Here is a 23,301-nt window from a genome sequence, read left to right as displayed (position 1 = left end):
CTGGCACTGAGGCATCATCCTGCTTCCACCACCTTCTATTTTTGGATGTTCACATTTCCCATAATACCAGTGGCAGATACTTTACTGTATTCCAGAGAAGGAAGAAGGTGTCTCCTGTCATCTGTTATTTCTGTCTGCTACAAATCTGCTGCCTCATTCATGTTACCCATCTCTCACTGGGTTGCAGGAGCCATTTTGAGCATTGACTGTGTGGCTCTCTGAACTCTGGCTTTTGAAAAGGTGAGAGGTGAAAAAGCACAAAAAAGAGAAGTCCATGCAGACCAGATGAGCTGTAGACACAGAGCATTTGCAGTGGGGTAAGAGATGTGAATCACAGCTTGGTTTTGGTACTCAAGGCCTGAAGAGAGGCAGCTCCTGTGTACTGAAATTTTAATTTTGGGTAAAGCCACTAGGTAGGGCTCTGTTGTAGCTGTTTTCATGTACTCACCCTCACACTGCCAGAGCCTGACTTTGGGAAATAGCCTGACTTTTGTAATTTTTGGGACCAGTATCATTTTACTTTCAGGTGTAGTCCTTGCAAGACCTCAGGCAGAAGGAACCCTGGTTCCTCAGGCAGGAGCCCAGAACCCTCACACCTGAGGCTGAGAAGCCCTTGGGAAAGTTTCTGAGCCCTTCAATAAAGACAAGCTCATTGTTGTGCAATGTCACAGACATTTCTTCTTGCAGTGTTAGGAGAAAAAAATGCAATGGTATGGTCTCATATTTCAGTGGGACACCTCAAAGAGAGATCGAATAATCTGATAATCAAATGGATTTTCTTATCCTACAGATCTCCAAAAACAATTTTTACAACAGCTCAGATCATAATCAGAGCCAGAGTGAGATTGCTGACAATGGCAGGCAAAGATTTTGCATTTCACAAGTGAGTAAGAACAGCGTGTAGGAAGTAAGGTGGGAAAAAATGAGGAAAATATCCATTTCTTCTCATCTCTGCCTCCCCACAAGAACAAAGAAGCTTGGAGAAGGAAGTTTTGAAATGCTTGAGGTGAAATAAGGCACTCCTCTCTAGCAGCTGAAAGAGAGCTAATTAACATACAGGCTCAAGAGAAAACAATGTGCTTTAATAGCCAAAGAGAGAATTAAGTTATTAATTTACACCTTACAGATTTCTGGCCATAATGGTTCATGGGACACTTCCTGCATTCACTGTTTCAGAGTGGGAACTGCTTTTTGGAAGACCCACAACATTTGTAGATTAGCTTGTAACAAGAGTGACCCTCAGCTAGTTTCAGAGAGCCCATGGTGCCAATAGGTGCCAATATCCTTCTCAGGTCTAATATCATACCTCATAACCCCAATTTAATTTTAGATCAGTTATTGTGGTTACAGACAGGGATGGTCTGTAGTAGCATGGAGTTTGGCAGAAGGCTTCACAGCCTGCCAGGAAGCAGGGCAAGGACTGCAGGAGAGCTTTGCAATGACCTGTGGGAGGTGGTGCCACTGAATTTTGGTCTCTTATTAGCAGACTTGACAGCTACAATGAAATGACCCATTAAAACAAATTTTCCACACCATTGTAATTAGGTTAGCAGCAAAATTGGCTGAGCGAGAGGAGATGACAAGAAGGTCACATTTGCAATCAAATTTCCATGCTAACAGTGCTAAATGTAAATAAAAATAATTCTAAACTCTCCCTTTGTCAAAGGGTGGCCAAAGATTGGCTTTCCAGCTCACAGAATTTGGTCTGAAGTTGCAGCCATGGAAATCACAGGCAGCTGGTTTCATTTGGGAGACACACGATACAGTTCTTCTGCAGCCTCTTCTTTGCCACAAATTTAGGCAAGCTTTGCAGAGAACAGAATTAATACTTGCACTGTGCTTTTGAAAAGATTGTGGGCCAAGCCAAGTGAGCTGGAGTGGAGCAGGAGAGCCAAAGGGTAGCACAAACCAGTAATGAAAGCAACATGTAATATCATTTGGCCAGAGGAAGATGAGAACGGTGGTGGGATTTAAGGGTTCATTATGAAATAACCCTCCCAAGAAAAGGAATGTGTTCAGGGATTAGGATGGGATCTTAGCAACTGGGACAATTGGAGCTTACTCTTGACCTTGTCACGTCCTATCTGTGTTCTCTCTTCTGTCTGTGACTCAGTTTCCCAGCCCACAAAAGTCCTCACTTCAAAGCTCTTCTCTGGGCTCCTCCAGGGAGGCTTCTGGCTCTTCTGGGAGCCCAGCTGAGCTGCTGAAAGGCAGCATCTCATTATTAAGTTGTCTGTTCAGTGTTTTAGATTTCAGATGAAATGAAAAGCTGAACTGAATGAGTTCTGTACAAGCCCTTGAAGAAATGAGAGTTGTATTAAAAAAAAGACAGATTCACCTTTCATTAGGCTCTCCCCCAGCACATCTAGTTCAAACACCTCTGACAAGCATCCTGATTTCTGCTAGCAAGTGCCTTGGGAATAAACTGTTTTAGAGCCACTAAATGATGTGGTGGCTGAAGTGAACACTGCCACGGCTGCTACAAATTCCTGCTGGTTTTAGAGCCTCTCACACTACTGCAGGTCTGAGGTGAGGAAGAAGAAAAAGCAAAACCATGAAAAGATTTTTGCAGTGGTATAGCAGAGACTTGGGTCTGGATGATTAAGTCTTTTCATGAGGATGATTTCAAGACAGATCAGAGAGAAATGATAAATGAATCTGGCAAAGAAGTCATTGAGGCCTGAGAGTGTATGCAAAAATGTTTCCTCATGTGCTGGGAGGAAAAATGTGTATGCTTCTCTCAGCAGAGGGTGGTGTTCTGCTTCTGAAATGAACCTGAGCAATGTTTAAAAGACAGCTTAAGGAATGAAGTTCAAAACCATTTCTCCTGGGAGCAAATCAGACCCTAAAACTATCCTTATCATTGCAGCACAGTCAGACTTTGTCCCAATAGCTTGGGAAGTTCACCTGTGTCTCTGTCAGGAAAGAGCATCCCCAGATTTCTTTATCCCTGGGCTAAGGGTGAATTCAGGGATATTTTAAACACCAGAGGCCCTGGAGACTTTGGGGGAAACTCTAGGGAAGAGAACTAATTTGAGGCACCAGGATAAAAGATTTAGAAATATAAAATGAGGATTTGCTGAGCTTGTTGAAGAGAAATAGAGAGCAAATTAAGTAATTTCTTGACATTCAGAGAAGCCTGTATTTGTCATCCCACAGCGTAAACTATGGAAGAGCTTTCCTGAGCAGCTCTTTCACACCTCTGGGAGAACGGGAGAGCTCAGAGCAGGGATGGTTTGGGATCATGGATCTCACTGGGATGTCCCGGCAGCCGGGAGAGGGAAGGGTCCCATTCCCACGGACACCACTAGAGGCCACCGCAAACCTCGACAAGGAAAAGCCTCCAAATTCCAGCAGAGAGCGAATTTACAAAGAGGAGCCCGCAGGCCCTACTGTGTCCCAAATGAGCCTGTGTCTTCTGTAACGAGGGAAAATGTGCCTGAGCATCCATCAAGCTCATGTATCCATGTATCCATCAGGTTTTTAATCTTTTTTTAAGAACTTTTTTTCCCCTTGGAAGAAAGGTTAGATAGAAGAAATATTTTTCATCATCATGATGAAAAATTTTTGTGAGGGTAATACATTTCATATCTGTTTCATGGAGGGGAACTATTAGGTCCAAAGAATTTAAGAGACTTGCAGAGTTTATTAGATATTTTTATTAATTTTTGCTATAGAAACATAACCTGCTCTGGGTCAGAGCTTGTTTAAAGCTTTTTTATTTACTGGGCCCAGCTATCACATGTGGTATAATGAAGAAAATGGACCACAACTTTCTTAAAATCCTGCCTTTATTCAATACAATGAGCAGCCTTGCCCTGAAGTGCTGTTTTTTCTCCAGCTAAGTGCTGACACCAGTTTCCAATATTACCTCAGTTCTATAAACCACATTCACCTGCAGCTGCAGGCTCAGGAAGCCTGATGCAGCGTTTTTCATGGCTGAATGCAGACATTTGGCTCAGACAGAATAAAGAACATAATTAAATATAATTTAAATTAGAAGGGTATAGCCATTCCACCATTCACCCCATTTAGGAGCACGCCCAATGCAACATATTTTACTGTATCTTAGAAAAATTATGATTATGGATTATGGAAAAATTGATTATGTTACACTTTGTGACAAATTATTTAGTAAAGAATTGGCTTTTCTCCATGGAAAACCTCTATCTACCACTTTGACAAGTAAATACTGGCAGCAGTGACCCAAGGTTGTCACATCAGCCTTTCACATTCTCTTGCACATTGCTATGTAGTGTGTCCTAGTATTAAAGCAAAAGATTCAATTCTGTCAGCTGTGTCTGAAAGTAGAGTCTGGCATTTGGAAAACTGGGAATTTTAGAGCTAAGGATCAGATCACCTGGAGATGTGTTTGAACTTCACACCAATGGGGTAGCACTTTTTTCCTATGTCATTAATGACAAAGGATGGGCTGGTATTCCTGATTAAGTTGATATTGCATTTAATTCTTTGCATGGTGGAAGCTCTAGGAAGTGTGGAGCTGGATCCTTCCTAATTTTGTTTGCCTACACTTCTCAGTATTTTGTGTTATGCTTCTTATTAATGTGAAAATACACATTAAAACCCAGCTGATATATTTTTATTGGTTTAAATGGCCCATTCCAGCAAGGGGAAGGAGATTGCACTTTTCCCCACAACACAGAGCAGTGGAGATCTGCTAGATACAGTAGGATGTATTTGTTTTCCTTTTTCTAATTACATATGGAACGTTATCAGATCTGCTCTGCTAAATCCTCAACTCTCTTTTTGCAGGCTTAAATAAGCCTGGCCAATTTCATGTGTGCGTGCTGCTTCTCTCCTCTGAGTCTCTGTTTACCTTCAACTGAAGTTTTGTTTGGGCTGTAACAGTTTCTTTTTGCCAAAAGGATAATTTTATCTTGCAAATAAATGCACAAGCCCTTGCTTAGCATGCTTTAATGAAAGGTTAAAGTGCTGCATCCCAGGGAGGGAGGCTCTGCATGCTGTCACTGCCTTGTGCCCCTCTGCAGCACTGTCAGCTGTGCCATCCACAGCTGCTGCTGCTCCTGCCTTCTTGACTACATGAATTACATCAATCACAAAGCCAGCAGGATTCTCCAGGAGCCTCTGAGGTGCTGGAAATGCCTACAAGGTAACTCAGTTTTCTCTCTTCCCCAGCTGTTCCTCCTCCCATCCCCTGCTATCTGCTCTCCTTAGGTGTTCTGCTGCTGTGCCCAGACTCCCAAAAGAGTGAAAAGCAAAGTTTTCACAGGTGTTTTGGGGAAAGGTCTTCATTAAGCAGTGTTCACCAGCTCCCAGGTAATTCTTTGGGAATGAGCTACCTAGAAATGTAACAGGGGCTTTAAAAACTCCTAGAAAGAAGGAGCTCTCCACTGAAGTGCTTCAGGTGCAGTGATTCTCTGTACATGTTATGTCTGCTTAAGCCTGGATAACTTTAGGTACATAATTAATGCACTTCAGTTAGGAAAATTGTGCTGTCTCCCCTGCAGTGAGAGAGAGAAATGAGCAGCTTGCCCCACCACGATCTCAGCTGCTGTCAGGAGGTGCCTTGCTGTTTCCTAGAGTGCTTAGGGTGACAGCAGTTAAGTGTCTAAAATTAGTTAGCAGAGGACTGGGAACTACTCATCTGTCAATCACTTTTAAGGCTGCAGCATAGTTGTTTTTGAAAGGTAGCCTGTTAACTTGAAATATGTTTCTTTCTGACAGAGGTCAGAATGAATCTTTTGGTTTTTTTAGCTAAGGAAAAAGCAGGTGGGACTTAAAGCAGATATAAAAATCAAAACAATAGGAAAGGATGTGTTTGGTTGTAAATGCTCACTTATGTGGAATTCTGACTGGTGCTTTGGAAAGGGTGAGCTCCACAGCAAGGAGCTGAGGCACTATAAAACATTCTTTCCATGGTTCACGTTGCCTGCCTTTGCTTCCATGGCGGGTGTTACACACCTGTGGAAAGAGTGCTGCTGTGAGCATACATTTTTAACCCTTTATTTCTGGCAGATAATTTCAAAATTATTCAAAATTTGTACCTTTAAATGGGAGGTTTTTGAACAGCAGTCATTGAAACACCAGGCCATGAATGGATGGCACCATCATCTGTAAAAAAATCAGATGTGTAAACATAATTCCTTATGGAATGCAAAGGGTAAAAGTGAGATGATCTCCTGAGTCAGAGGGTCTTTTATTTCCCTTTCTGCTTCTCAGTGTGTAGCACACTGTCTGTACTATTATTAGCCCCCTTTGCTGACACAAACACAGAAACTCATTGGCAGTCACTGGTGGATTGAAGGATTTATCTCAAGAATTGCTCTGGCTGGGGAATGGATGGCAGAAGTAAAACCACTCAGATATGAATAATGTGGTCTCTTTCTTGATTTTCTTTTTCTGCTTATGATCTATTTTCATAGCAAGTCATTAGTAGTGGAGACTCAAGCAATGGTTGTGTAATAATTTACATAATAAATCCTGGCATCAATCTGCAGTACTGACAAACATATGTTCTGGTGGGCTGAGGCTCATTAGGCGTAGCTCTTTGTCACCCACTGCTGTTGGAGATGTTAAAGGCTGTCTTTAGTTAGGTTGGAGCTATTCTTGGTCTGAGTTAATGGTATGGACATGTAAAGACATTTGAAAAGGTCCCTCAAAGGCTTGTTTTCAATTCATAAGAACAGTGTGAACAAATTAGTGGCAAAACCATGAGGAAGTGTAAACCCAAAGGTTAAATTGACTCAAATTAACAGGAGCATCGTGCTGCCCTGCAGTGGGGGATGAACGTGGGCCTCTCAACTGCTTCCTACTAGAGCTTTTGCATGGCCACAAATTAGAGATCTGCTGGAGTCTGCTCCTTCTGTGAGTGCTGCTTTTAACCAAGGGAAGTCAAGACCTTTATTCCTGCTCCTTAAGAAAGGATTTAATGCAGCAGCAGCAGCAGTGTAATCCCTGGGATGATCCCAGTGAAAACTGGGGAGTTCAACGGGGCAAGGTCTGCCTTGGAGACCAAGAGCAAAAGCAGCTTTCTTCCACTGGCCAGGGGCCTTTGCAGAGCATTAAAATTATTAAGTTGAAACATGAGTTCAGGCTCTAAGATATTGCCTTCCATAGGGCCTGGCTGAGTTGGTTGAGTTGCTCTGGTGTGACTCTGCTGTGTTACAACGGGCACAAGAATTTACAGGTAGTGAGTGCCCTGCAGCACTGTGTGCTCGGACTTTAATTAAAAAGACTTTATGAATTTCTTACCATGCTGAAAGAAATACTGTTGTGAGAGGACAGGTTGAATTCCTCATCTCTATGATGGTTCTAGAAGCTACAAATATTACCCCTGTGAAACACTCCAGAAAAAGAAATGCTCCACCTCTATCACTTAGTGAGACTTCAGTTATCAGTTCTGAAAAGAGCTCACACTTACAATCAGTGATGCACAAAATACTCATCAGAATTAAGTTAGCTTTGAGTGGAGCAGGGCTGGAATTGTTTATGCTGCACGCTCCTGATTGCAAGATGTTGATGAGCTAATTAATGGTGAAGTTGAGCGCCTCAATCTGTGGTTATTCAGTCTATTAAAGTAGGTGGTTAATGTTGCCTCACAACAGGAAACTTGTGAGGTTTTTAGGGGGTGTGTTCTTTCCCCTTGCCCCCAGCAGCAGAGTCTGAAGCTCTGAGTGAGGAGAAAGGAGGTGTTGGTGTTCTCTGCCTGGGTTCTTGTCCAATATTCTTGATCTGAATTTATTCTTTTTGCTGTATTTATTCAAGCTTTGTATTTTGGTTGGCTTTATTTATGGAAAGAAGAAAAAATGACTTCCCTCTTCCAGGATTTGTGAGCTCATCTCAGGTGAGATGAGGGGGCCTTGCACTTCACCTGAGTCTGAGGATGCAAACAGAGCAGTGACCCCATGGGATTTCTTTGACCCCTGTTTCTTAGAGCAGCAGAGGCTTTAGCATCCTGATTAGCTGCTTACTTTCCATCAGAAATATCTATTTCCTTATTTATTCTTTCCTGTGTTGCATGAATTTCTGGTGCTTTGGCCTTTTGCCATTTGAGGGAGTCGACTTCTTTTTGTGGGCCCTGTTTGCTCATCCAAGGTTGGGTTTCTCTGGACAAGGTCTGCCAACTGCTCCTAGGATTTATAAAGTAGGAACTGCTCAAAGTTATCTCCTTGCTATCCTTTATCTCATCCTTCTGGCCTTTGGCTGCTTTCAGTGTTTGACTCATGCCTTTGTGCATGGGAGAATTCTGGACTGCCTTGACTCACAAGTGTGACCACTTCTGGCTTTATGCCCAACTCCTCTCTATGTCTGTTTTGCTTGTGATGCCAGTTTCTTCAAAACATTTAAAACAGCAGAACATTAAAAAATGGAATTGCTTTCCTACCTAAAACAAATATAAAACTTAAACTAAACCCATCGTTTTTCTAAGTCATGATGGTTTGGTTTAGTTCTTTAGTTTGGCTCTTTTGTTGTTTCCTTTCCTCAGGAAGAGGTAGTGCAGAAGTTTCTTAAAAAAACGTTGAAGGTTGGCAAAATGTCCAGACCTTCAAAACTTTTATCAGCCATGCTAATGGAAATATTACAATGTCATGCAAATGTGAATTAGTTGGCAGAACATCTTGTTGCAGCCAGGGAAAAAAGCCCTGCATACTGAGTGGCATATTTATACTTTTCAATGGCATCCTTATTGGCTAAAGTGGAACACATGTAGCTGTACTTTGTAAAAATAATGAAGTCAAGGATATAAAATAGCTGGGCTTCTCCAGTATTCACTCTTTCAGATCAACAAACTGAAAAGGTCTTTCAGGATTCTCTTGTGGCTTTGTGCAAAAAAGATGAAATCATTCAAAGAGCAGGGCATAAAGATACCATCTGATATGTGGATCAAAATGCACTCGATGCTAGGAAAATAAGACCAGTACAGAAACAGTCTTGAATGAGGTTTAGCATTCATTGTTCCCTGTAAAATTGATTGACAATTCTTTTTCAACTGCCTAATTTTTAAAAGAGCTACAGGAATTGTTCAGCCCAACCTCATTTATATTTTGAAATAAAGCTTTGTGTGCTTTTATTCATCGTGGCAAGCATAGAAAAAATATCAGCACTTATCTGATCCTGGCTTTACATAATGCAGCATTACTCAACAAAGTTTTACCTGCATTCTTCCTGTGGGTTACTGGGCTAAGTACTCAAAGTCATTACCATTTCATGGCTGCTTGGTATCTTCTTTAAAAAGAATTTGGAGAGCTCAGCTTAGCTCCTGATAGATCCTCAGAGCTGTACCAGAGATGTGTAGGCTGTTTTGGACAAAATGAGAAAAAATTCAAAAAAATGGAGCTAAACCCCAGATTTAGGCTACAGTCCAGCAATGAGTTCCATTGTTGTTTCCATGGAGCTCAGTGCAGGATCAGCCACAGTTGTTTTTTAAAAAAAATATTCTCATGAGGCCATAGTGTTTCCTGTCTTGCTGGGAGCATGGGAGGAAGAACAGTAATTTTGTGTTATTTTGGCACATCTTCCATGCCTTTCAGTGGAGAACAGAATGGAGACAGGAGCAAAAGGCAGCTATATTGAAACATATTGATTCTTTTTCTTCCTTTTTTTTTTTTTTTTAATTTAAATCCCAAAGAAGTTCAGACTTGCAGTAAGTTGTGATGAAAGGATTGAAGCTACGGGTTGAGTTGTTTCTATGCTTCTTTGGGGGAAGATTTCCCTGTCTCTTTTTGTTTCTCTTTTATTTTTATTTTTTTTCCCTTGAAATCTATGAGGAGGATTACAAATTAAAGATATCCCCAGACAGCAGCCTGGATCAGAGTAAGCCCAGTGGATGGATGCTGCTGCATGAACCTTCTTTCTGATTTTGTAGGTGTACTTTAGCTCTGCAACTGCCAGTCATCATCTCAGATCTGAACATCCCCACCTGTGAGATCTGGCTCATAATTTGATTTCCTTCCTAATTTGATTTCAGCTGACAGGGTCACTGTGGCAGAAAGGAAGGAGAGAATTCTTGAAAGAGGAGCTTTCCCTTATGCTTCTTCCCAACCTGGTGCATGCTGCAAAACACTTCCAGGACTTCCACAGCTGCTGTCCTTTCTCTCAAAAAGGCTGGTGAGGCATTATATAAACTGCATTCTGAAAGTTGATGCAAATAGGCCTTGCTCTTTTCCCAAAGCTGCTGAACAGCTTTTGAGTGGGGAATGATGCTGCACCAGCTCCTGAGAGGAGGGGGGTTATTTTAAGCCAGCTATAATTCTGGGTTTCTGCAGCTGACAGCTACACTGGCTGGGGTGGGAGCTGGCTCCTGTCCCTGGAAAGGAAAACAAAAGGTTTTGCCCACCCTGGCTTCTGATGCTGCTGGTGCCACCCAGTTAGAGCAGGGATTAATGGGACAGGACAGTGCAAGTGCTTTGGGACACTTCCATCCTGCATCTCACCCACCCACACAGCCTGCTCTGGCAGGCAAAAGAGCCAGGAGAACTGCCTCCCCAAGGTGATTCACCTCACCCTAGGGCAGCTGGCTGAGCCCTGTCCTGGAGGTAAAAACTTGTGCAAGCTGGTTGCTGTCAGGTGGGGTCTGCTTAACTAAGTCTGCACAGCTGGAGTTTGATCACCTGAATTCCCTTCCTGCACCCGAGTACATCTCACTTGGCAAAGGGATAAATCCTTCCAAAAATGGAGTGCGATATTCATTCTTATCAGGAATGCAGTAACTAGTTTGGAGTACTTAGGTTCTTTGTAATGCTCAAAATGATCCCACACCTTCCTGGGAGCCTGTTTTCCAATTTCTCCATGCTCAGATTGCAGCAGGGCTCATCCCCCAGCCCTTTGGTTTGGTTTTCCCCATGTCCCTGATGCTGTGCAGCATTTCAGATACTCTGGGTGTGTAATCCAGACTGGCAATCCATCATGATGCAGGGCTTAAGGTTCCTTTCTTGCTCTCCCCAACTCCCATCTTTAGTTCAGCATTCATGACTTCCTTTCTTTCCAGAAACCTGATTTCCCATCTTACCTTCCCTGCAGAAAATTAAACTTGGTTACAGTCTGAGCATCTTTGAATGCTTGTCTGTAAGTTGAGATCTGAATTTAGAGCTGCTTTTTATTTCAAGAGCACTGAGCCAACCAAAACAGGCTCGAATTTGTGGATATACAGAGAAGCATCTCCATCTGTGCTCTTCATGTTTTGATTTGCTCCACGAAGAGCTGCAGGTGTTACTAGATCCTTCTTTTGCTTCTAGAGAAATATGTGTCCATGACATTGTACTCAGCTATGAAAAATAAAAATGCAGCTCTCAGCTGGAACATAGAGATTTTCTTGCTTTAGTTTTGACAAAACAGTAAAAAGCATAACAAGGGCTACTTTAGGAATGTGTGACTACCTTATATAAGTAACTCAGACCTGTTCATGTTGGAAATAGACCCAGAAAATGAGGTAAAATTAAACAATCAATAGTTAAAAGTATTTTTCCTATATACTTTAGATCTGCCATTTTATGATTATCAGATATTTGTTACATGTGCTATTTAGCCCACCATGTTCACTAATTAGAATAAACATCTAAGCAAATTTAGCTTGCTTTCCTGTGTCTTTGTCTTATTCTACCAATATCCTGTGGAACCTCAAGGAGCAAATAAAATATCTCTGTAATATTTTTAATCCTTTCTTAAAAATTAAATTCTCCCTCCACCTCCCAGTTCAAAGGACATCCACTGTTCATCTGGGCCTCTCTGTTTTACTCAGAGAAAAGTAAAGAGTATGTAAAAATAAGCTGTCCTAATACTGGAGGCAGGAACAATGAAGAGATGTCACAGATTCTGCGAGCACTTGGTGAGGTTTGCTTGTGTTTTACTGAGAAGTTGGATTTTGTGATGGGAGTTTTGAGAAGCAGCCTGTTGGACTCACTAAGGGTGTGGGAAGAGCAGATGTGGGAGGTTTCTGCAGCCAGAGCAGCTCTGGATCAACCCCACTCTTGCACCATATACAGGTTGAGGGAGAGGAGTCTTTCTCTCCAGAAATGCCTGGTCTGACCCTGTTTACTCAGCTTGTCTCTGATATTTGGCACTGTAATAGGTACCAGAGTCTGCCTGTCTTTTTCACCTGACATATTACCATGCTAGAAAATAAATCCTGGCTGCTGCTGAGCTCCAGCTCCATTCATCAGCTCCCCTCGTGTTTGCAGGAGCAATAGGATCAGTCATAATTCCTCCAGCATGGATTGGGTTCCTTGGTGTCAGAGAAAGCTCCTCCACCCCCTCTGGGTGTCTCTGAGCAGTCTGAAGCATGCAGAAACTGCTGCTTTGAGTGACATTTCTCTCCCTTTCTTCCACAGCTGAGATCCTGCCACAAGCTCTTTTTAATTTCTCTGCTGGTAAAAGGTTACCAGTAAAACATTATCACAGCAGCAAGAAGAAGAGAGTATAAAATAGACAATTCTTGTATTTTTCTTTTAATCTTCTGATATCTGATGGGGTTTTTTTCTGCTTGTGATGTCTATTTGCAAGTAATTAAGTGAAAGAAAGCCAAGTCCTCATAGAAATGGAGACCAAGGACATGAACGAGGTCAACATTAAGGCTGAATATTTAACTAAAAGTTGCAGGTTAAACTTTTGAAAAAGTCTATGATTTATTTCAAGCATCTCTGACTTTTTTCTGAGCATCAATTAGGATATATTATGGCTGGTATCAGACATGCCAGTGAGGTGAATTAGCTGAAGGTTTCTCTCACCTCCTTGTCTCATGATTCAAGAGTCCCTCAGCCATCTTTTGCAGGTGTTCTGATTTTCAAATGCTCAGAAGATTATACTTCTAATATAAGATTATACCTCTAAGGGCTGCCAGGAGCCAGGGGTTGGTTTTGGTCTGCAGTTCACGTGGGGAAGCAGTGAAGTTGGAGTAGGGGGACATCAACCCCAGTCCAGCAGTGCTGGGTGCTGTGCATTAATAAAGGAAGCAGGTGAGTCTCAGAACGGGGCTTTCACAAAATCTAAAGTATGGAAGAGCATCTTTCAAGACTGTAACCTTTGTTTGTCATTAAAGATTACAGTTCTGTGTAGTATTTCCAGCCATGGTGCAAAGACAAATGTTCTTTATGCAAGTGTTAGGACTATTTTCTCTTTTCTTGATCTATTTGTTCATCCACCAACTCCAAACATTGGTATTTTAAGTTGCCTTGTTTTCTAACAAGCTTAAGTTTAAAACAAGTGACTGAATGTATAATTGCTGAGAATATTCTAAATTGAGATGGTTTGGCTTCTGGAATGAAATCAGCTTGTTTCAAGTCATATTTAGAAGCTGAAGAAGTTGTGTGAGAATCCTTTATCTTCTGCTGTTACAGGATTCTGGAAACAGCTTCATGGTGAGGTGATATTCTCTTGGAAAGCTTTGGTGCACTTGGAGCAAACTCCCAGAGCTCAGGCTACTTGGCAAGGACACTGCAGTCCCCACCAAGTAGTGCAGGCTGGTGGGAAAAGACAACTTTTCTTTGGCCAGAACAAACCCCCAGGATCCAAAAGGGCAGGGGGTGAAAAACAGAAAAGGAGAATCATGGACAGGAAGAACATCTAAGGCTTTACATAAGTTGTCTCACCTTGACTTACAGTCAGGACACGTTATTTTTGGTGGCACTCCAAATCAGTTAAAATGAACAGACTGCAGCAGCCACAGCTAAATTTTAAACTGGATCATTTACACACTGCTAACATTAAAAAAATGTGCTGTGTGATTCATATTATTATTATTATTCTGTGAGATGCTATTTATTTTATGTCTTTCCCACACTTCCTGGTACTTAAAATACTTTGGAATAACTGCCACCACAAAATTGCATGGTTGTGTCTGTCAAGAAATCTAACTGTGAGCATGGCACTTAGGATTTTGGAAGTTGGGATACTACCAGACAACACTTGGATTGAAAAAATGCTGAACAATAGAAAAATGAATATTTGTCTATAAATAACCTCAGTAGACTTCAGAATTCCATAGGGGTGAGGTAAATAAGGCAAAAGCCTTTTTTGACTTGGGTCAGTCCCAAGTGTTTAAAAAGTTATTCTGGTACACAGAAACCTGACTTTCCAATGCAGTCTTAGGACTTGAAGCAACTTTTTGGCTGTGCCCCTCTGGGAGTGGGAATTGCCAGTTAAAAGAAGGGTGAGGGGAGGTGGAATGTCACCATTTGATAAGTCTGGGGGCTGCCCACATCTGTATGGATTGCTGTAGTTGTGTGTCTGATCCTCTTTATGGATGGTCACCCCAAATTCTGCTCAAATGTGTATTTTCACTGAGCTTTCTTGTTAAAAACCACAGGATTTTGTTCTAACTTTGCTAATGTTCTCAGAAGCCCCTGCAAGGCTGGAAGCTGACCTTCCCCTCAGTGGAACACAGGGGGTTTCTGTGCTGCCCTGCCATAAATGCCTCCCCATCCCATCAGCCATCCATGGCTGCAGAGGAAAGTGGAGTGAATCCAGCTGAGCTGATATTGCTGAGTGAAGTGACCAGGCCAGTGCTGTACAGAGTGAACATTCATGGGTTTCTATGCTGATGCCTCAGGGTTTAGCTTTTATATTTTTCTGGTTCTGTGCTGCTGTAGTGTGTACTTCTGAGCTTCATATTAATGCTTGGTAAGTTCTCTTCTCAGAGTAGGGAGAGAAAACAATTCCTGCTCCAGCTGGGCACCAAGGACAAATGATCCAAATCTCAGCCCAGGAGCACAAACCCCGTGGGCTGGAGAGAGAAAAACAAGCAGGGTGGGACTGCCTGGGCTAAAGCTGGGCTGGGACAATGAACTGCAAGGTGCAAATGCAGCAGAACTGATCCCAGGGAGAGACCCTGTGTCCATTTTGGGACCATTTTGGTTCATCTTGGGTGCAGCCCTGGCTGGGCTCTTGTGCTGCCCAAGGTGGATCCATGGAGGAGATCCTTGGAATAAATCCCTGCTTTATTCTTTAGCTCTGTCCAGCCTCTGTTCTGGGGCAGCCTTGACAAGGCATCAATACTGCTGAACATCTCAGGGAGCAACTGTTCTGCAGGGAGCCTGTGGGGTGTTCATCCTTTGGAAGCACAAGAAATCCTCTGACAATGTTAAAAAAGCACCATTCAAGCAGGGCCAGGGTGGAGGAGAGTGGAGGGAATAACAGCTGACCTGATGGCAATGACATCTGGAAGCTGCACCACTGAGTGCAGGATGAGCTTTCCAGAGGGAAAGGAGCAGGCATGGTTTGTGGTTTTATGGTTCTGCAGGCAGCAGACCCTGCTTTTGGCACAAACTCTCTGTAATCACTCTTCCAATGCTTTATCTCACAGCTAATGTGTACAACAAAGCAGATGTGAAGATTAAGTCTCAAATGCAGTAAAATGGTTTACAAATCTGCCCAGTGTACTGAAATGAATTGCTAGGATGCTGATTTAATAATGCATCTCCTAATGCAAACCAATGAGCTTCCCCTCCGAACCCCACTAATACCACCCTGTATTTTTCAGCCATGGATTTTAGTTTACCTCTGTTTTGAAGGCATTATCTATGTAATGAAATGACTTTGTGATATATTCATTGGGGCAAATGGCTCAGGATAGGCCTAGATGGTGGCTGCAGATATAAATACATTTGTCCTGAATGTAAACTGATACCTGACATCCTCAGCATGCCATATAAACTCAGGCTTTACCTCTGTAGTTACGCTGAGCCCTATTAGCATTCCTAAACACACCAACCCTGAGGCTGGGACTGTGTTTTTTCCTCTTACAAGGGAGAAAAATGAAAAAGTAAAGTAGGAATGAGATAGCCAAACTAGAAGAAGGTCCCTCAGAATTCTCATATCCAAACCAGTACTTGGTACCCCAACCCTTTACATGTGTCACAGGAAAGCATCTTGGGTGCTCTGGAATATATTTTATTTTGGGGAATATAGTTGTGATTCCAAGAAAGACATTTGCACTTTTTGGACTCTCCTAAAAGGAGATGAAAAGGATGAATTAAATGTCCAAAAAAACCCCACCAAAAAACCACAAAACAAAACAAAAAACCAAAACAAACAAAAACACCCAAACAACAACAACAACAAACCCACCAAAAGAAAAAGAAAAAAACCCAATGAAAAGACAACCAAACAAAAAAAACCCCATGGTCATCAAAAAATGGATTTTGGTGGTTTTTTCTAAACAATGAACTCCACAACTAAATATCAGACTAGAGACTGATTTTTAAAACTATTTCAGATGCTTAACCCCAGAGGAAACATGGAACAGGGATGGGGGAAAAGTGTGTGCATGATGATGGATCCATGCTAGAGGAGAAAAAACTAATGCTGGAGTAGTTGGAGTCTTCTTTGTCTTGGAAAAAGCAGTAGACAAGCAAGGGGAAATTTCAATTTGATATTTCCACAAAAACCTTTATCTGGTGTTTAGGAGTCTTTATGGTTTTTAGCCAAGTTGTTCTATGTGTGCAGATTGTGGAAATGCTGTTAGATGTTCTTTCCAGGATGCACTGCACCAGCTTCTGCTTCAAACATCCACAGCTTTTAGGCAAGCTGTTCTGAAATCCTGAAATTAATATCAGAGACCTTTCCAGCTGTAAAGAGTTGTGTTGGCACCAATCAGTTCTGCTTGGTTTTCTCCCACCTTATGAGTCCTCAGCAGCCTGTGGCTGGTTAAAGTCATTTTTGTAGCTGTTGCAGTTACCTTAGTGATTTTACGTGGGGATTAAGTGTGTGGCAAAGCAGTTACTTGAGTGCTTGATGTTTATGTGAGCCAGTATGAAACCTAGAAATGGTCCAGCACCCAAGCTGGAAGCTGCCTTCCCTTGGTTTCCTGGCAGGTTGGGTCTGGGCTGTGTGTTCAGCAGTTTGACACGGCTCTAAGTGGATGTTCTCAGCTCTCAGTCTGGCCTGAGCCCTTGGAAAGGCATTGCAGCACACAGAGACATTTGCAGATGTTTTTATCCTCTCTGGTTTTATGATTTGTACTTTGTGTTAGGGGCTCTGTTATGACTTGTTTAAAGAGAGTTTGAATTTATTGTTGCATTTTGCAGGAATGACAAGACTCTGCTCAAGAGTGTCTCAGTTTACCACAGTTTTAAACAGTTTGCCATTAGTGAGCAAGGGGTGAGAGAAGGGAAGTGCTGGTTCAAGAGAGGAATAACTCAGCAAATTCCTAATTTGCTCAAGTCTATAAACCATTAAACAGATTTTCCTTTTCGCAGGAAGATCACATGAGTTTGATTTTTTTGTGGAATCTATCAAGCCCAATTCCTCTATTTAGCCTTATTTAAATTTATTTACTTACTTCCCTTTGGCCATTAAAATGTGTGGTTTTATGGGTTTTTTTGGTAAAAAAGTCACCATTTTAAAAACCAAAACAACAAAACCCACACTCAACACAATACCACAAAACCTACAAACAGTTCCTCACACTAAATAGAGACCATGATGTAGCAGATCCTCCTGTCTAATGGCTCTTTGTTGTGACTAAGAGGAAGACTGTCTGTACTTTTTTTCGTACCTGTCACAGATCAACTTTATTTCCCAAATCCAGAGGGATCCTGAGAAAATACAAAGATGGGACCTTATTTTTCATTGAGTTTGTGATATAGAGCTTTGTAAGATAATTCTTCATCCCCATCATTCAGAGACTGAAATTCAACTGTTTTTTCCAGGCTTGCATTGCTGTTCAGTGCATTCTCCCCTTTTTAAATTTCAAACTTTTGTACCACTTTCAACCTTTCTTTTATTTTTCAGGTCCTTTTGTACCCACTCTGTGTGTTGCCAGTTCTGCTTTGAAGTCCTTTGCTATTCTGTCAGGACAGAGATTTATTTTGCATGACTTCTCTGAGCTCTCTTGCCTCTCTGAGGATGTGGCAGTTCTCACCTCTGGCAATCCATTCTTAGGTTTTACTTTTATTTTTGCCACTAGTTATTTAATATAAAAGTATCTGTCCACTGTTAATTTGCCCTGGAATCCCTTCAGCTGGGTCATTTCTGCCTGGGAGTTGGTGGAATTCTTTTGCACAGAGGGTTGGCTGTGACAAAACTGTCTCCAAGAGCCCCCCCTCTTCCAGTGGGGTCTGTGGGGTCATGGCTTGGCGTGTGCCTGCGGCCCCACAGATCCTGCAGGATTCCCCACAGAGCAGCCCCTTTGCTGGAGCTCCTTGGAGAACAGTGACCAAGGAGTGAGGCATGACCCCTGCCGCTGCCCCACTCTGTTGCCTGAACACCAAACTCTGAATCTGCTCTGACATTCCCATGTTTCATCCCCCCTTTGTGTTTTAGGTGCACTGGCTCAGACTGATGGCTGTTTAATCTCCCCCTGGTGTCCTGTTACTTCTGGGCTTGCAGCATGCTGGATACAAAGAGGCACGAGGAGTTAACACCAAAAAGTTCTTGTATAATCCATCTTGCCTTATTCTTCAAGTCTGACTGTAGCGTATAAGGAAAATGCAGAGAAGAATAATCAGGCATCCATAGGGGATACACTGAAAAGGTCATTTTTTGTGTTTGTCTATCCTGCTGTTTTGAAAAAGCACTCAAGCGTGTTCACCTCGCTTATATTTGGAAACCTTTGACTTCTATATTCAGTTTTCCTTTGTGTCTTGCTGCAGCTCAGAAAAAGTTGTCAGAGATCCTGGAAGATGGCACCTCTGAGCTGTGGGACTGAAGCCAATGGAAGCCTGGTGTTCCTGTTCCCCTGTGACCCACCTGGGAGTGCTGCAGATCTATGGTTTGGGCTGGTTCCTCACAGGAGAGCAAATCCAGCTCTGTAGCTGCAGCTGGAACTGCCAGGAAATCCACACAAGGTTCATTTCACCTGTAAGTTTTTCACATTGCCATTTATTTGAATTTTGCTTATCAGAGTAACACTAAGCACTGGTGATGAATGGTTTATTGAGGATTCTGATATGGCAAATCATTTAAATATTTGTGATGAGTGAAGAAAAGCATGTTTTAAATGAGTTGAGGAGCTCCCCAGGGGGAATTACATAGCAAATAGCAGCACAAAAAGATGGAAGCAGGTGAGGGGGCCAAAAATCAAAATAAGTAATAGTAAATAAGCAAATAATAAATAGTAATAAGAAAATAATAAGTAAATAATAAACAATAAATAGTAAATAAGTAGTAATAAGTAAATAATAAATAGTAAATAAGTAATATTTGTGATGTATGAAGAAAAGCATGTTTTAAATGAGTTGAGGAGCTCCATAGGGGGAAATGCATAGTAAATAGTAGCATGAAAAGATGGAAGCAGGTGAGGGGGCCAAAAATGGAAATAAATATTTATAAGCCTTGTTTGCTCTCTCTTTTAACTGAGGGCTCTAAGCAGTTGTAAAATTCTAGTGTCTGTGAGCTGGTAGGTCCCAGGCTGCTTCTGGAATCTGGAAATCCCCCATGGATGCAGACCTCCATGGTCTCCATGTCCTGACAAAATTCATATAAATCACTCCAAGTACAGATAACTTAAATTTTCCAACAGACAGAAAAAAACCCCCCCAAAATATAAAAAAAACCAACCAAACCCAAGTCTCCTTTTTTTAAATTTTAAATTTAAGCAAAATATCGAGATAACTTCACACAATAAAATACTACAGTAACTTCCTCTTTCCCTTTTAACCTTTTCTGTTTTCACCTTTTCTGTAGCTTGAGTGAGACTGAAAGCTGGTACTTGACCCAAAAACCACACAGGAGCCCTAATTTGCACCCTAAGCCCTAGCTTGTAAGAGAAAAGACAATTCAGTTGTTTCAAGCAGAAGAGCCTCTCCTCTTTACCTGCTGCACTGCTGCAACAGGAGCCCATCACCTCTGGGAATCAACAGCTTCAAAACTTAGGAGAGCAAGAAGGAAAGCAGATAGGAAACTATTCCCTTTAAATTATTCAGTGCCTTCACTTGCTTTTATCTGTCATCCATTGTGGGCTGTTTGTTTTTATTCCCTCCTAGGGGGATGTTAGAGCCAGGAGTGTCCCACCCCTCTTTATTGACTCATCCTTTAACGGCACCTGCCCTGCTTTGCACTTGGCTTCAGTATTATGGGCTGCAGCTCCAGCCTTCATGTCCTCTGCAAAGCAGCCAGGCATGAATCACACCAGGAAAACACATGCTGGTGCTTGCTGCAGGGATTGAGGCTGGGGCTGGGTTAATGAGGAAAAGCCCTGGAAGTGCTGGGAGAGACATGCAAGGAGCCACAAACAGGAAGCCTCACAGCTTGAGTATTGACCTGTTTAGAAGCACTGTCTTCTCAAACACAGAGGGTGAAGGATGTCAGAGGTGGACAAGGAGTTCTGTGTGAATCCCAAGTTGCCATGAGGATGAGCAGCAGAGCAGACTGGGTAACAGAAGCTCTGCTGTTGCAGCCCCTCAAAAGCCAAAATTTAAAACAATTACTAGCGTAACTTCAAAAATTAGCACCACCAGGTATGTTTAAATAATGCATTGGAAAAAGATGTGTTTGTCATTAATTTCTGATCTGATGGCAAACTTTGGCCCCTTTCATGTTGCTAGCTGGATTGTTCTAAGTTGTAGCAGCTGTGTCATCTCAGCCTTTGTCTAATGATAAAATCATAGCACACAGTAAACTTACTGCTGAAATTTATCAAAATTTTCATTTAAAAGGCCAGTTTTCTGTCTGTCTCAAGGGTAATAATGCAAGAAGTTTATCACCAGCATTTTTCAGAGAGTTACACGTACCTGCCATTTCCAAACAATTCAGCAAGAGATTTTGTTGTATAATGTATATTCTGGTTTTGTGACATATTGTGGAAGCCAAAGTTCTTGCCATTTAAAAACACACTTTTCTGTTTCATAAATCAAACCCATAATTTAGTGGAATCTTGAGATGCCTTTGGGTAGGAGCCTACTTTTGTTGGAATGCATTTTTTCCCCCTGAAGCACAAGGGAAAAAAAAAAAAATCATTATTTTGCCATCACTATCCAATTTTTCACACCCAGCAGTTTTTAATTCAGTATCTATGTGATCTCATGATAACCCAGACCTGTGAGAATCCAATATAATGCAACTTTTAGGTGGGGACTGTCCAGAACTGCAGCACTTGAAGTTCAGCTTTCCCCAGACTTACAGAAGACTCAGATCCAAGGATTTTTGTTTGGGTTTTTTTTATGCCTGGGGAAAGATCAGATGCAGCAGTGGTGTTTTTCTTTGCTTCACCTCTATAGCTACCCAAACCCTCCAAATAAAATCATAAGACACAACAGGACAGTGATCACACAGCTACAGGTTTTGATGAAACATTGAAAAAGCCCCTGGGCTTTTTTATAAGGATATCAAACCTGTGTCTCCAGGAGGCCTCTGGCTCCTCTTTTCTTCTCCTCCTTCACACAGACAGTGGATTTCCAGTAAGTTTGTAAAGCAGCCAGGGGAGTGCTGTCCCACACAGTCCTTGGGAGTGGGAGAGAAAGGCTTTCATCCCTCCTTTCCACAGAAGGACTCTGATTTGTCAGGCAGCATGGACAGACTGGAATTTTGTGAGATGTGGTGGATGTCTGGCAGTCAATCAGACCCAGGTAAACTTGGGGGCAGTTTTGTCTGTTGTAGGAAGTTTTGCAGAGTATGAACAGGCTTCAATCTCACAGGAACAAGTAGGTTCACTGGTTCACTGCAGGGACATTCCTTTTCCAATACATTACATGCTAAAACCATCCTACTGTTTCCTTTTTCCTTCCTGCTTCTCCACACACAGGGAACTGGAAAGCCTGTGATGCTGAAATCCACCATTAGGCCCATGGAAGAAAACTCCAACTTCAGCAAACTCTTTTTATTCCTTGATGTTTCTCATATTCTCAGTTTCTATAAGTAAAAGTAATTCTGCCATCATTTAAATAATTGGATTATGTGACAGTCAATGCCAGTAATCTATTGTGTTTCTTCTCCTCTGTCATTCTGCTTTTGCAGTTTCTGAGCCAATGCAGTTCTTGCATTAAGGACAAACAAAACAGTTTTGTAACACCTTCCTTTTCCCTACACAGAGAAAACTCAAAATGCATCACAGAGGCTGTGGCCACAAACTTGTTTCACTAAAAATTACCCAGGAATTGCTAAAATAGTGAGTGTTAAACAGTTAAATGTTGAACAGAATGAGAAGAGAAGAAATAAAAAATAACCACAAAAATTTTCCCCTTATTTTCTCAGCAAGGATTTTATTTTCTCTTAAGACCCAGGTGCATCCTGAGCAGATGTTGCATCTCCCAGAGTCTCTTGCTAAAGGGGTTTCTGTCAGTGCATCTTCTCAGGGGTTATGGCTGAGCTTTCTGTGGTAAATGTCTCTCTTAAGCCCAGCTAATGTGAATCAGAGAAGGGTTAAGGTTGGAAGAACCTCAAAACTTCATCTTGCCCAAGTGGTGTCACCTGGAGAAAAAGGGCTGGGCACTGCTTGGCCACTTGCTGAGGCCAAAATATCTGAGAATCAGAACAAGAGGAACCTGGAGAGGAAAATGCTGCTTCTGTGCCCACTTCTCTCTGTCTCCTGCTTAGGGTCAAGGGAAGTAAAGAGCACTTGAAGGCTGAAAGGAGCTCAGGCAGTAACGGGAGCTTTTAGGGAGTGCCTGGTGATGAGAATGGATGAGCCATGGAAGGCTGGCTGAGAGGTCAGAGATGGGGCTGATGGGGCAGCCTGGCCTGTCCCAGGGTCTGATTAATGCTATGGGAGCCCTTGAGCCAGCTCAGAGCAAGCCCCACAGCTCTTGGGAGCTCTCCTGTGGGCTGCTCCGTTCTGTTGCCATTGCTTAATGTGCAGGGAAAAGCTGTTTCAAAGGATTTTTATTTAGCTGCTCTACATGAGCTTTTTCTCAGCCTACATTTTAATGCTTGACAGCTGAGCTTTTACAAGTTTTGGGAGCCATTAATCAGAGCAGTGTTTTGGGAAGCTTTTGCAATGTATATTTGAGAGTTTGTATGGCACTGGTTTAAATTAAAGCCTAAGGCTTACTTTTGAGGCTGCTTTTGGCCTCTCTCTGTAAAGCATTGTATTATTGTTCTAAGAACCCATAATTAGTAGCAAATGTTTGCAAAATGCTGAAGGTTGTTGCTAGGGTGCTCCTTCAGGCTGGGATGTGTGAGAGATGGTTAAAGTTAATTTAGATCTATTTCAAAACCTGTTTTCTTAAGCTGCAAGTATAGCTCATTTTTAGGCAGTGCAGTACATTCTGACTTTTCAAATGGGCAATGGGAATGAAGGCATTCCTTCAGGAATGGGTGTGACTTTGAGTGAGGAGAAATGAAGCTCCCATTCTTTGAGGTAATTTACTGGGGAATTAGGCAGGAGATAGGAAACAGGACTTTAGACCTAGGCTGTTTTTCTTTTTCACTGAGGTGTTGAGTCTTTTGCTC

General features: G+C 42.1%; 1 long non-coding RNA gene across 1 annotated transcript in view; it reads left to right on the top strand.

The window, feature by feature from the left end:
* LOC132328065 (uncharacterized) overlaps nt 1–23,301 on the top strand; it is a 53,240-nt gene that overhangs the window by 16,662 nt on the left and 13,277 nt on the right. The window contains exon 2 of the long non-coding RNA XR_009486672.1: nt 18,567–18,774. This is a non-coding gene — a long non-coding RNA (uncharacterized LOC132328065). The remainder of the gene's footprint in view (nt 1–18,566; nt 18,775–23,301) is intronic.

This window comes from Haemorhous mexicanus, chromosome 5, assembly GCF_027477595.1.
Source record: "Haemorhous mexicanus isolate bHaeMex1 chromosome 5, bHaeMex1.pri, whole genome shotgun sequence".
Classification (NCBI taxonomy): Eukaryota; Metazoa; Chordata; class Aves; order Passeriformes; family Fringillidae; genus Haemorhous; species Haemorhous mexicanus.
Note: the sequence above shows the minus strand (reverse complement) of the source record. Positions and strands in the feature narration are given on the sequence as shown.